The following is a 4,818-nucleotide window of genomic DNA, read 5'->3' as shown; positions in this document are numbered from 1 at the left end:
AACAACTCCTGTGGTCAAAAGAAGGTGACATTAGTGTGTGAATATGTGAATTTACAGAGAAAACAGGAGAGCAAAGGAAAACAAGTGAACAATTCATGTACTAACATAATATACAAGTATGCTGGAAATGGCAAGAATACATTTGTTAAACCTAATAGCTTGCTTGTTGGATTAATGCTCTCCTGCTCACAAGACATTTTTACATACCTTTCCCTTTGTCGCCACCAAAATCCTTGATGGCCAGGCCTGTCCACCTCTGCCTTGTGACCCTCCTAATGATGCGTGGATCACTCTCAACCTGCACCCTCTTGGCTGGTTTCCACTTTGCCACAATGTCCTCAGGACGGGGATGGTTGGCAGTCCACCCCTCATCCCTGATGACCTTTGTGACCTTCTGGACAGTTGGGGGGTGTCTTGTACATTGGGCTGTCAAAGAGAGAAAATTTAAATTTAAATTCTTGTCCACACTTGTGAATTCTACGTTACTTTTGTTTATAGAAATGTTGTTAATCATTTAATTTAATCATTGCATAATAAAGTATTTACACTTACACAAGAGGTATTCCTCCCGCTTGCCATACTGCACAGCCCTCCACCTGTCATAAAACACTCTGTCAGTCGGAAACCCAGCGTCGGTCCGTTGCTTCTTAGTGGGCGGCTGGCCAGTCGCTGTCACCGGGAAGTGCTGGATAAACGCTGTAAAGTCCCTGCCGTCCTGTTCAGCGGTGTCTCTGCCTCTCTTTTCTCTCCGACCACTCCTCGCATCCCCTGACTCATCAGTAGAAGAACTGCAAGATGGAGAAGATTTCATGGTTAAACACTGACAAACAGCTGGACTGACCTTGGAAGCAGCTGTGAGAGAGAGAATAGTTGAAGGTTGTGTGTTTTGGATGATGACACATACCGTTTCAAACTGTTGAACAGGTTGGCGGTGGCCACGATACCCTCCAGGGTCCTCATCCTGTAGTGGGCCATGTAGTGTGCCGGTGCACTTTTCTGCTCCTCTGAAAAGTTTGCACTCACCGCTGTCTCTGCAACTTTTCTGATTTCTTGGCTGGTGATGTTTGGTAATTTGTAGCTGCAATGAAGAAGAAATCTCAGATTACAATCCCACTCTCAACCCTGAATTCTTTCAGTTCTTTTTTTTTTTTACAGAAAATAGCCCTAACCCTAACCTTCTGCTCACATCGTTGAGACTGGGAAAACAGCCTCCTCCATCCAGCACATGTGCTGCATTTTACGAGGTCTCAGCATGTTCATGTTTCAATTTTTCTCCTGTTTTTATAATATTATTTGAATAATATTATAGAAAGAGTACAAAACCAGTCTACCAATTGAATCCTTGTCTACCTTCTCTGTACAGTACATATTAATATATACATGTTAGTACATGGGATTCTGCTAATACTTACTGTTCATGCAGACGTCTGAGGTCGTTGGTGGCGCTGGAAATTGGTCCGCCGGATTTGGACAGGAAAAATTTGCCCTCATCATCCACACCGTCCTGCATACATCCTTGGCGGATGCCATGGTAGTATTCGTCCAGCATCTGTGGAGATAAGATATGAATGAAGTTAATACTTGAGAAATTATTGATGGAGCCTTTGGTCAAAACAGTGAAGAAATGGACCAGCGAGGCAAAGCAGGAACTGATTCTGATTCTGGTGTTACAGTTATTCATGGTGAGTTTTTTCAGCCTGTTAGAGAACTTACTGCAGCCTCCTCCTCGGTGAGGGCCAATGTCGCAATCTGCATTGTGGCCGTTTTATGTTGGCTGACCCCCACACAGACTCGTCCATCAACGCGCTTCTGGTCGAGCCACTCTGACGTCTGGAAAACAATGAAGGACACCGTGGGAATTAATGACATGAACAAAGTAACCCTGTTCTATTTGAATCTGGACATGCAATATTTTCTGCTGACTACATGCAATACTTTGTACCAACTGAGGAAACACTGAGGGGGAAAAGTACTTACTGTCAATCCCTCCACTGCTCCGGGTCTCTGGAAATGTTTTAGGATCAGGATGGCTTCGCAGTGGTAGCGGAACAGCGTCTTCTCCTCTTCTTCCACATGCTGGTGCTGCAGGAGCCTCCCGTAGATGCCCAGCATGTCCTTGTTTGACTCGCGGAGGACTCTCTGGCAGTCATGGAGAGTCACCTGGCCATGAATGAAGCGGTCGTACCTAGAATGATAAGATAAAACAAAACACCAATGAGGAGGAGAGCTAGAGATTTTTCTGTATCACATAATCCTGGCAGCCTTCCAAGTACTATCCACATGAGAGAAGTCATTAAAGGAAAGGTAGAGCAGGGAGATTAACAACTCACCTTTTTTGACATGTGGCTTTGCTGAGGGCCTTTGCCACTGGCTTCCTCAAGGTGTTGAGCAGCTCAATGTATGCCTGACACTTCCTGTGGAAGTCCGGGTCCGCTGCAGCCAAATCCAGGCGTGTCTTGAGATACTGGACACACCGGATCATGTTCTTTATGTAGTTGATGATGGTGGATGGACTCATCTGCACTACTCTCAGCCTGTTAAGGAAGTCTTGGGTTTCCGTGCTCTTCAGGAGAAAGTCCATGCTCACCTCATTCCCGCTCGGCTGGATGTACCTGAGCATCCTGGAGACATTGTCTACCTGTGATGAAAGAGGAAGAGAAGAAGTGTGAATTGCTACAGAGCTGCAGTCTGTGTGTGTATGGGGGTGTGTGCGCGTGTCAATGAGCCTGTTGTCACACTATAGAGATGCTAATAAGTCTACAGGCTGCAAAGAGCAACACAGAGAGCAGAATACTATAGTGTAAGATGTAAATAAGAATTTGTTCTTAATGACTTGCCTGGTTAAATAAAGGTTAAATAAATAAATAAAATGTGGTTAGATCTTACCTCCTGTTGGCAGTTTGGGACTAGCAGAGAGGTAGTCAGGTACTGCTTGAACCCCGTCAAAATTGCAGCTTCACGTGGGAACTTTTCATAAAGTCCCATCTGCTGCATTTTGACCCTCAGGGTTGTCTGGTACTGGGCCGTGTCCCTGAGAAAATACAGAGAAAATTAGCTCAAAGGAACTTACAGATGTTCACAGCCAAAGATCATTGATTGAACTTGTGTGTGTTGAGTGAGGTGATGAACTTACTTTTGCCATGTTGGGTCACTTGGACCAGCATCCTCACTGGAATCAGTGCCGGGGGTCTCTTCAGCGCCTCTACGGTCTTCTTCTGTGCTGCCACTGGCCGGGATGGGGGCTTGCTCGGCAGCAGCTGAAGTTGACGGTTGCTCGTCGCTGGGTTCAATGTCTGCGTCCATGGGGGCATTGAGGACGAAGAAGTTTCTTCTACGAAGATCTTCAAGAAGAGCCAGTCTGGAAGGCCTGTGGGGGTACCGCCTGCACATCTCGGCGTAGTCCCAGGTTCTGCCTTGGCGGGTCCAATCCTTCATCGACTTCTTGGCCCTCTGCAGCTCTGCCTGCCTCTCCACAACTGTGTTGCGCTTCATGCAGACCCTGGCCAGGTGGGCAGACAGTACTTCCTGGGGTTTCTCGCACAGCAGGCAGTGGATGATGCGGCGATCCGAGCTGTGAGAGAGAAAGAGAGAAAGTAGACAGTCAGTGAAACCACCCCTGACTTATTTTAAGAAATCTTTTCAAGTGAATATCACTTACTGCACTGGCAGCCACATTTGCATGTTTCAAGCAAAATACAATTCAACTAGTGAAAACAAATTGGTACTTACTTTGCAGCCTGTCCTGCCATTGTCCTCAGAAAAGTCTTTTTCACAAAAAGAAGAAAAAAAAAAACAAAGCTCTTGGGAAGAGAGAAAGCAAGAAAATAAACCAAAAAAGAATAGAAATAGAAATAGCAGGCGAAAAAAATCCTTTTAAAAAAGCAAGAAACTTCAAAAAAGAGTTTTCTTCAGAAGTCTACAGGTTCGATGAAATTCTCTTCCAAAATGGCAAAGAGGTGGTGTGTGTGATCAGAATTGAAAACACACTGATGCAGTGGAGTTTACCTGCAGTATTTATCCTCCATGATGATGCCATAGGCCCATTAGCTTGATTGTGGCCTATCAAAGGTGGGAGGAGTTTGTGACTCATCATGTGAATGGGGCTTCCCCCACAATGTTGCCAACCTGTAAATGAGTGCTAATTAATATATTCAGAGGTGAATAGTGTAGGTGATGTTCCAAATTTAGGTGTGACCTAATTGGAGAGGGCTGGAGCCTAGGAACATTCAGTGTTCGATATGAGGCACTGGAATTAGGGAGAGGAGACGGCAGATCCCACAAAAAGGAGATTTATTGTGGCTTGGTCATTCCCTTTAAAGTCATTAAGTGTTTCTATTCAGTGCTTCAACAGCGTCCCCCCCGTCTTCAGGAGAGTTGATATGTTTCTGTTGCTGTGTAGTTCCTCTTCCAAATCGGCCAACACTGAGGTTTCCCACGTAAAAGGGGAAATACATCTTCGGCTCTTTCTCATCCTCACGTTTGTCTCTTGGGACTGGGCTTTCTGGGTGTGTGTTCTGCAGAGTGGGTCAGGTTTGGGCAACTAATTTCATCTGAGCTGGTGTGCGACTGTTCTAACATCTTTTATGAAAACAAGGCAGGGTCAAGTGTGAATGGGGCTTCCCCCACAATTTTGTCAACCTATCACATTGTTGAAAATCCGGGTAATTTCTCCTGCATTCAGCACATAGGTTGTTTGCTCCCAGAGTCTCAACATTTTGAAACCACTCCTGTGATTGTTTTTCACATGGAGGCTGTTCTAACATCTTTTATGACAACAAGGCAGGGTCAAGTGTGAATGGGGCTTCCCCCACAATGTTG

Source organism: Centroberyx gerrardi, unplaced genomic scaffold (assembly GCF_048128805.1).
Source record: "Centroberyx gerrardi isolate f3 unplaced genomic scaffold, fCenGer3.hap1.cur.20231027 Scaffold_237, whole genome shotgun sequence".
NCBI lineage: Eukaryota > Metazoa > Chordata > Actinopteri > Beryciformes > Berycidae > Centroberyx > Centroberyx gerrardi.
This window is presented reverse-complemented; position numbering follows the sequence as displayed.